Source organism: Leucoraja erinacea, chromosome 14 (assembly GCF_028641065.1).
Source record: "Leucoraja erinacea ecotype New England chromosome 14, Leri_hhj_1, whole genome shotgun sequence".
Taxonomy (NCBI): domain Eukaryota; kingdom Metazoa; phylum Chordata; class Chondrichthyes; order Rajiformes; family Rajidae; genus Leucoraja; species Leucoraja erinaceus.
Genome location: NC_073390.1, coordinates 42,130,998 through 42,141,577, shown reverse-complemented (window position 1 = coordinate 42,141,577; position 10,580 = coordinate 42,130,998).

Below are 10,580 nucleotides of genomic sequence, written 5' to 3'. Positions count from 1 at the left end.
CCACTGTTGATGCGAAGGGAAAGGTTTTTTGTAGAATCTCATACCTATTTCAGTATTTGACCGTTCCATGGATGAGCTGCCGCTGGGCATAGTTGAGGCAGGGATTATCCCAACGTTTAAGGAGTATTAAGGCAGGTACATGGATAGCACGGATTGAGAGGGATATGGGCCCAATGCAAACAGGTGGGACTAGTGTAGATGGGGCATGTTGGTCGGTGTGGGCATGTTAGCTGGTGTGGGCATGTTGGCCGGTGTGGGCGTGTTGGCTGGTGTGGGCGTGTTGGCCGGTGTGGGCATGTTGGTCGGTGTGGGGCGGTGGACATGTTGGTCGGTGTGGGCATGTTGGTCGGTGTGGGCATGTTGGTCGGTGTGGGCATGTTGTTCGGGTTGGGCATGTTAGCTGGTGTGGGCATGTTGTTCGGGTTGGGCATGTTGGCCGGTGTGGGCATGTTGGTCGGTGTGGGCATGTTGTTGGTCGGGTTGGGCATGTTGGCCAGTGTGGGCAAGATGGGCTGAAGGGCCTGTTTCCGTTCTGATGTTGTTCTCTCCCCTCGCTGTGTGTGATCCTCTCCCCTTTCACAGTCCGACAGCCGCTACTAATACATGGGTATAGCTGTGCATCGAGTGAATGAATCTTGCTGATTATAATGCTATTAGTTAGGCTGTAACTCGATGCCCAGCACATTAATAATCCAGCAACCATACGCCTACACCTGGCACAGCCCGTCCACCACCTGCCGTGGGCTTTCACGTCCAGTCAACTGCGGCAGCATTGACAGCTCAGGATGTCGCCTGGATGGAATTAGCAGGAAGACTGGAGCAAAGGTGCGCAGTAACCCACACCCAGTGGTGCAGCAAATCTCACAGCCAGCTGCAGGTAACAACCTCCACCTGTTGTGGCAGCTCAGCCCATACACTACAGTGGCGCAGCTGGTAGAGCCGCTGCCTCACAGCAGCCAGGGTCCCCGGTTCGATCCTGACCTCGGGTGCTGCCTGGGTGTGGAGTTCAGTTCAGTTTAGTTCATTGTCACGTGTACCGAGGTACAGTGAAAAGCTTTGTTGATACGTGCTAACCAGTCAGCGGAAAGACAATACACGATTACAATCGAGCCGTCCACAGTGTACCGATGTATGATAAGGGAATGTAGGTAAAAATGCTGGAGAAACTCAGCAGGTGAGGAAGCAAAGGAAAAGGTGACGTTTCGGGTCGAGACCCTCCTTCAGACTGATAAGGGAATAACGTTGAGTGCAAGATAAAGTCCAGTAAAGTCCGATCAAAGACAGTCCAAGGGTCTCCAAAGATGTAGATAATAGTTCACCACTGCTCTCTAGTTGGTGGTAGGATGGTTCAGTTGCCTGATAACAGCTGGGAAGAAACTGTCCCTGAATCTGGAGGTGTGCGTTTTCACACTTCTGTACCTCTTGCCCGATGGGAGAGGGGAGAAGAGGGAGTGGCCAGGGTGTGACTGGTCCTTGATTATGCTGCTGGCCTTGCCGAGGCAGCGTGAAGTGTCGATGGAGTTTGCACGTTCTCCCTGTGACCATGTGGGTTTTCTCCGGGTGCTCCGGGTTTCATCCCACATCTCAAAGACTTGCGGATTTGTAAATTAATCGGCACCTTGATAAATTGCCCCCTAGTGTGTTGGGAGTGGATGAGAAAGTGGGATAACATATAACCAGTGTGTATGGTCGGCATAGACTCGATGGGCCGAAGGGCCTATTTCTGTGGCATTCGATTTTTTCTAAATTGAATGCCACAGAAGGCAGTGGAGGCCAATTCACTGGATGTTTTCAAGAGAGTTGGATTTAGCTCTCAGGGCTAACGGAATCAAGGGATATGGGGGAAAAAGCAGGAACGGGGAACTCATTCTAGGGGCTGGCTGGATGGGCCGAATGGCCTACTCCTGCACCCATGTTTCTATGAGTGTCGAGCACATCGTGGGTTTCTTCCCTAGTGTTTCTCTCCGTGTATCATCGTGTATGTGAGGCGATCATGTGCATATCTTCCTGTCTGGGATGTGATGAGTGCAGGTCGATGGCACTGTTGCTGCTGTGAACGCTGATGTTCTGTTCTCTCTGTTCTGTTCCATTCGATCAAATCACATACTTCACGTCCACACCCGTTTATAAAACTTCCAAATTCCACAGGGGACACTCGCGAGATGCAGTGCAGCATAGGAGCAGGCCATTCGGCCCACAATATCGATGCTGAGCATGATGCCGGGTTAGACTCATTGCCTCCGTCTGCCCATAATCCATATCCCTCCATTCCCCGCATAATCTATGGGGGCCCATCCACAAGTCCCTTCAATGCCACTCTCGTAGCTGCCTCCACCACCACCCCCGGCAGCACGTTCCAGGCACCCACCACCCGCTGTGCAACAATGGACCATTGTGGGCTTCACCTATCCTTAGTCATCAGCTCTGATTTGTTCTGAAACTTTTTTGCTGCCTCTAGTATCCCTTTCCCCTGACTCTCAGTCTGAAGAAAGGTCTCGACCCGAAACGTCACCCATTCCTTTTCTCCAGAGATGCTGCCCGACCCGCCATGTTCCTCTAGCATTTTGGGTTTAATTTAAGTGATAGGTGGATACAGGATTGGTGGGAGGAGTGGGGGGGGGAGGGGGGGGGGGGGGGGGTGCTTGCGAGATGGGTGGGGTAAGTGACAAAGGCTAGAGGTGAACAGGAGACCAAAAAGTATCAGATATGAAGAAAAGAGAATGAGTGAAAATGTAAAGCTGGAGGAAAGAACATGACTGAACGTGAAATGTATTCATAAGTGATAGGAAGGGAATTAGGCCATTCGGCCCATCAAGTCTATTCCGCCATTCAATCATGTCTGATCTATCTCTCCACCTCCTAACCCCATTCTCCTGCCTTCTCCCCATAAACCTCTGACACCCGTACTAATCAAGAATCTATCTACCTCTGCCTTAAAAATACCCCACAGCCTTCTGTGACAAAGAATTCCACAGATTCACCACCCTCTGACTAAAGAAATTCCTTTTTATCTCCTTCCTGAAGGAACGTCCTTTAATTCTGAGGCTACGGCCTCTGGTCCTAGACGCTCCCACTGGTGAAAACATGCTCTCCACATCCACTCTATCCAAGCCTTTCCCTGTTCACTGTCCTGTCCATTCCCTCCACAGATGCTGCCAGGCCCGCTGAGTTCCTCCAGCACTTGGTGTCATGGTCATTTGAGGACTAAAACATCTTATTGAAAACTGATGAACAGCAGAGCCACCTCTGCTGACATTTTTTAAACAAAGATTGGAATGTCCATCTTGATCTTTTAAACTTTGCTGCAGGAAGTCTGGCCTGCATTAAATCTGCCTCATACGTCCTTGGACATTTTAATATTGAGTTCTGCTGATAAAGATCTTTTTTCACCTCTTCCATATAGTTGATTGTGGTTGAAAAAATGTCCATTTAAAACGTGTAATCAATGAAGAAAATCATCAATATGCAGAGGGAAAAATCACCATCTCAAAATGAGGCTATTGTTAGCACAAGGGCTGAGATGCTAATTGAGATTTTGTCTTCACAGATGCCTGCTGATCTGGTGAGCAAGTCTGGTCAAAGACATTGCAAACTGGCCGAGTATTGACAGCAGTCACCAAATGAACTGGTGGTGGGTGAGTCACTGCAAGCAGAAGCCAGTGTTCATTTACCGAGCAAACAAACCCGGTTGACAAATCTCAGGCGAGGGAGACACACGGCCGCAACTTACCTCAACAAAAGGTGAGTCCGTTACACTTGAGACTTTTGAGATAAAGCGCAGAAACAGACAATAGACAATAGGTGCAGGAGGAGGCCATTCGGCCCTTTGAGCCAGCACCGCCATTCAATGTGCTCATGGCTGATCATCCCCAATCAGTACCCCATTCCTGCCTTCTCCCCATATCCCCTGACTCCACTATCTTTAAGAGCCCTATCTAGCTCTCTCCTGAAAGTATCCAGAGAACCGGCCTCCACCGCCCTCTGAGGCAGAGAATTCCACAGACTCACAACGCTCTGTGAGAAAAAGTGTTTCCTCGTCTCCGTTCTAAATGGCTTACTCCTTATTCTTAAACTGTGTGGCCCCCAGTTCTGGACTCCCCCAACATCGGGAACATGTTTCCTGCCTCTAGCTGTCCAAACCATTAATAATCTTATTTTTTTCAATAAGATACCCTCTCATCCTTCAGACCATTCGGCCCTCCGAGTCCATGCTGACCTACAATCATTCGTACATTTACACTATCCTTCACACTAGCAACAATTTACAGAGTGCCAATTAACCTATGGACCCGAAGAGTCTGAGGAAGGGTCCCGACCCGAAATGCCACCCATCCTTTTTCTCCAGAGATGCTGTCTGGCCCGCTGAGTTGCTCTAGCACTTTGTGTCAATCTTTGGTGTAAATCAGCATCTGCAGTTCTTTGTTTCTACAACCTGCACGTCTTTGGAGTGTGGGAGGAAACCGGAGCACCTGGAGGAAACCCACGCGGTCACTGGGAGAACGTGCAAACTCCACACTGACAGTTCTTAAGCCTTAAATCTATGTCCTCTGGTTCTCAATCCCCCTACTCTGGGCAAAAGACTCTGTGCGTTTTCCCGATCTATTCTCATGATTTAGTACACCTTTATAATAACACTCCTCAGCCTCCTGCGCTCCAAGGAATAAAGTCCCAGCTGGTCCAACCTCTCCTTATAGCTCCCTATGCTAGATCCCAAGATCAATTTGGATGTGGTTAAGGTTTGGCATTTGCCTATGAGGCAGGTAAGCAGTTAGAGCATCGTCTTGTATTCAACCAAATGTGCTGTTGAAAGATAAAAAACAAAGAGCTGGAGTAACTCAGCGGGTCAGGCAGCATTTCTGGAGAACATGGATAGGTGACGTTTAACAGAATGCTGGAGTAACTCAGCGGGTCAGGCAGCATCTGTGGAGAACATGGATAGGTGACATTTCGGGTCAAGACTCTTCTCCAGACTCAGAAATCTTCAGAAATAATACAGCTGTTTCTAACAACATTGTTTGATGATTCAAAGACATTTTATCTGTAATTTTGAAATATAATCTCACATGCAGAAGACAGCAAACTTGAGAATCTGTTGTCTTGCTGTCGATGTAAATAATAAAATGCAATTCTAGAGAATCATAAGATTATACGATTATAAGTGATAGGAGTAGAATTAGGCCATTCGGCCCATCAAGTCTACTCCGCCATTCAATAACAGCTGATCTATCTCTCCCTCCAAACCCAATTCTCCTGCCTTCTCCCCATGACCTCTGGCCCCTGTACTAATCAAGAATCTATCTATCTCTGCCTTAAATATATCCACTGACTTGGCCTCCACAGCAAAGAATTCCACAGATTCACAATCCTCTGACTAAAGACATTTCTCCTCATCTCATTCCGAAAGGAACATCCTTTAAGGCTGTGTCTTCTGGTCCGAGACTCGCCCACTAGTGGAAACATTCTCTCCACATCCACTCTATCCAGGCCTTTCAATATTCTGTACTTTTAAATGTAGTCTCTGCCCCCTCGTTCTTCGAAACTCCAGCGAGTACAGGCCCAGTGCCGACAAACGCCTAGTCGACCTAGTTGAAACTTTAGTTAAATTGAATCTGATGAACATAATCAGTTTGCAAATGACATCAAAGGTCCCTGGTAACCTTCAGAAAAAAAGGCGGATTGACTCAAGAGACCTGGACTTTTTCAATTCACACGCTCTTTTATAAGTAGACCTAATCCTGAGACAATTGATTGAGCGAATAAGGTAAGATAATAAGTTGAACAAAACAATTTATATTTTTGATAAAACCATGTCATCCACGCTGCCCACACAATCAGTCAATTCAAATGTCAGTTACAGCACATGAATGATAAATCTCTCATCCACCATTTTTCACAAAAGAACAGGATCCCACACGCACTCTAAAGTCGTTAACCCTGATAAATTGATTGAATGGAGATTTCTCCAGAGAACCAGAGCGGATATGTGGGAGTGCAGTCGAGGCTGTGGCCAAGCATACAAATGAACAAAGTCCGTTACAATTTTGAAAAACCTTCCACTCAGAGAATGAAGAATACTAACTGGCGTTCTCTAAATTTAAATTGGACGAGGCAAGTGAGGAAATAACTCGGGCTCAGGGAATAAAATATCTTCTCATCTTAGCAACAAGAAAGAATTTAATTTCAAGAAGCAACTGGTTTATTAAATACTACAAATATGTTCTGGACTACAGTTTGTAGACTTGGGGACATTATTTTTTACTTAATCATAATCATATTTTATTAGCCAAGTATGGTTTGCAACATAGGAGGAATTTCATTTGACATAAAATCATACATATCAAAAGCAACAGAACACACAAAATACTTTGCACTATTACTGTATATATATATACACACTAGATTAAGTGGGGCCCATTGGGTCCCATGTTCACATGGGAGGGCTGGTCCCCCAACGCAATATTCCACCTCTCCACCAAGTCCAATATTGGTGGCTAGTGGGGGGGGGGAGGCTTTCTGGAGCGCTAGTATGGGTATTGTCGGCTGAAGGGACTGGTTTCCAGAGGGCTAGTATGGACATTGTGGGCCAAATGGATTCTTGGGGTGGCAGCTCAGTCACTCAAGCCTGATATACTGGCAGTAGACACGGCTATTCCTTGAAATTCCATTTCAAGCAGGGTGCAAAGGACACCAAATTCAAATGCAGTTTCCTCCCATTTCAAGCAGGGTGCAAGACAACCATATTCAAGTGCAGTTTCATAAAATTTCAAGCAGGATGAAACTACCATAAAACCACACAAAACACCACATAAACACCACACTTACAGTTCAGTAGACATTCAGTGTGTTCAATTGAATCACAGCTCAGAGTCGTGACCTCTACCTCCCCCCATCTTGCAGAGACTGAGCCACACCCACATTTCTGGGTTTTATAATCCCTCCCATCCCACTGGAAGGGGCGTGGCCTTCATGGCATGATTGACAGGATTCTCAACATTTTTTAAACACTAATAACACTTTTATTTTTCATTGATGGGAAGAATCCTCTGCACCTGATGAGTGGAGGGGGACTGAGTAAGATGGCCAAAAATCACAGCCGTAAGTGGTAACGTTTTATCTAAAATCAATATACAATGCAAACAGGAAGTTGTCAAGTTTAGACTTTTAATCATTTGCCATTTCAAACCAAGCACCACCAACCATTTGCTGTGCTTTATTTCAAACCAACCACATTTTCATTTTCAAACCACATTAAGGGCACTCAAGGTTAGTAAAACCACACTCACTTTATATGTTTATATAAAACAATCAGACGAATAAATAGATAATAGTCGTTCAATGTCAAAAATAATGTCCCCAATCTATGATGATATATATTAGTCATATTGGTAAATATAATATATATATTGTCATATTCGGACACTGAATCATTCACTGAATATTCACACACGCTGAATATGACTACGTACATGTATTATATATGACAATATGACTATATATATAAACAATAACTTCATATTCAGTATATATATATATCTTTTGGTACACAAAAATGCTGGAGAAACTCAGCGGGTGCAGCAGCATCTATGGAGCGAAGGAAATAGGCAACGTTTCGGGCCGAAACCCTTCTTCAGGCATATATATATCTTTTGTTGTGTAGTTGGGGGTTTAAAGGCTATTGTGTTTATGCATCTGTAGTGCTGTTGCAAGTAAGAATTTCATTGTTCCATTTTGTGACATATGACAATAAAAAACCTTTTACTCATTAAATTGTTTATAGCATAATTCAAAATAGAAACTACTGCATTGAAGCCCAAGGTTCTGCGGATGCTGGTTAACAAGAAAATACGCAAAGTGCTGGAGTAACTCAGTGGGTCAGGCAGCATCTCTGGAGAACATGGATAGGTGACATTTCACAGAGTGCTGGAGTAACTCAGCGGGTCAGGCAGCATCTGTGGAGAACATGGATAGGTGACGTTTTGGACCGGGTAAAGTCTAAAGAGGGGACCTGTCCCAAAGCGTCAACTAGTACATGGTGATGCTTTTAACCTGGCTGTCTGGTGAAGATATGTGTTCAGACAATTAAAATCACCCAGATTACTCAAACTCTTGATTGTCGCAACTATCCCATAACCCGTAATTTTATCCTTGTCTCATGGGAGAGTTGTACACTCGATTTACAACTCAAGGGTCATACATTCATAAATTCAGAAGTCATAGCAGCAGAATTCGGCCATTCGGCCCATCAAGTCTACTCCACCATCCAATTATGGCTGATCTACCTCTCCCCCTCAACTCCATTCTCCTACACCCGGACACCCCTACATCAAGAATCTATCCAGATTCACTTTAAAAATACCCATTGACTTGCCCTCCACAGCCGTCTGTGGCAACAAATTCCACAGATTCACCACCCTGTGACTAAAAAAATTCCTCTTCATCTCCAACCTGGTCCTAGACTCCCCCACTTGTGGAAACATTCTCTCCATGTCCACTCTATCCAGGCCTATTGGTGCGTTTCAATGAGGTCCCCCCTCGTTCTTTTAAACTCCAGCTAGAACAGGTCCAGCGATGTCAAACGCTCATCAAATGTTAAGAGAGTCAAGAGTGTTTAATTTGCATATGTACTGGCAACAAACAATGAAATTAGTCAGAGGGTGGTGAATCTGTGGAATTCATTGCCACAGAAGGCGGTGGAGGCCAAGTCAATGGATATATTTAAGGCGGAGATAGATAGATTCTTGATTAGTCTGGCAGCATCTTTTCACACATAGAGTTGTGAATCTGTGGAACTCTCTACCTCAGAAGGCGGTGGAGGCAGGTTCTCTGGATACTTTCAAGGGAGATCTAGATAGGGCTCTTAAAGATAGCGCAGTCAGGGGATATGGAGAGAAGGCAGGAACGGAGTACTGATTGGGGATGATCAGCCATGATCACATTGAATGGCGGTGCTGGTTTGAAGGGCCTAATGGCCTACTCCTGCACCTATTGTCTATTATCTATTGTCTATTGTCTATTGAAATAGAAGGCTGTGGAGGTCAAGAGTGGATATTTTGAAGGTAGAGATAGATAGATTCTTGATTAGTACGGGTGTCAGGGGTTAGGAGTGAGAGGTAGATCAGCAGAGTAGGCTCGATGGGCCAAATGGCCTAATTCTGCTCCTGTCACTTATGAAGTCATGAGCATACGAAACACTTACTTGTTGTCGCGTGCATTAGGAATATCTTTTTTGATGAAGCATGAATGTTCGATTTGTTGTTCTTGGTGCTTTCAGAGAGGGCCTTGGATGACATAGAGGTTGACATAGACACCACGCTACAAGGCCACTGTGTAGTTGACGCAATCTCAACCATGGAAGCGTAAGAGAGAGCGAGCAGGTGGACGAGGGCCAGAAATGCAACACGCTCGTCTTCAGGTCAGTTAACTTTGCAATTTGTTTTAAAAAATTAATTAAAAGCAAATCGAACTGTGAAATTAAAAAAAAATTAAAAATATTAAGTCACCATTTAGTTTAGTTTAAGGTAGACAAAAATGCTGGAGAAACTCAGTGGGTCAGGCAGCATCTATGGAGCGAAGGAATAGGTGATGTTTCGGGTGGAAACGTCACCTATTCCTTTGCTCCATAGATGCTGCCTCACCCGCTGAGTTTCTCCAGCATTTCTGTCTACCTTCGATTTTTCCAGCATCTGCAGTTCCTTCTTAAACATTTAGTTTAGTTTTGAGATACAGCACGGAAACAGGCCCTTCAGTCCACCGAGTCCGCGCCGACCAGCGATCCCCACACACTAACACTATCCTACACACACTAGGGTCAATTTACATTTATGCCAAGCCAATTAACCTACATACCTGTACGTCTTTGGAGGGTGGGCGGAAACCGGAGCTCCCGGAAAAAAAACCCACGCGGTCACAGGGAGAACGTACAAACTCCGTAAAGGCAGCACCCATAGTCAGGATAATAACTATCTGGCATCATGTTTGGCACAGACAATAGACAATAGGTTCAGGAGTAGGCCATTCGGAGCCTTCGAACGAGCACCGCCATTCAATGTGATCATGGCTGATCATCCACACTCAGTTCCTGCCTTCTCCCCATATCCCTTGACTCCTCTATCTTTAAGAGCCCTATCTAGCTCTCTCTTGAAAGCATCCAGACATTCGGCCTCCACCGCCCTCTGAGGCAGAGAATTCCACAGACTCACAACTCTCTGGGTGAAAAAGTCATCTCCGTTCTAAATGGCTTCCTCCTCATTCTTAAACTGTGGGCCCTGGTTCTGGACTCCCCCAACATCGGGAACATTGGGGGCCGAAGGGTCTACTCCTGTGCTGGACGGTTCTGTGCTCTTTGCAATACAAGAATGGACTTTATTGAATTACTCCAGGGGTTTATTCCAGTCAGGAATGTCAGCAGAAAAGTGTTTATTTTTGAAGGGATGTTGATAATGTTGGGAGTTTCCAGGGAGCAGAGTTTCTGCGCCAGATGGTTCTAACGTTGCAAATACAGATGGTTTCCACATGAAGATTGGTTGTAATGTGACTGACGGGAGGGAGGCCCAGGGAACATGGTTTCCATTATATAGGCT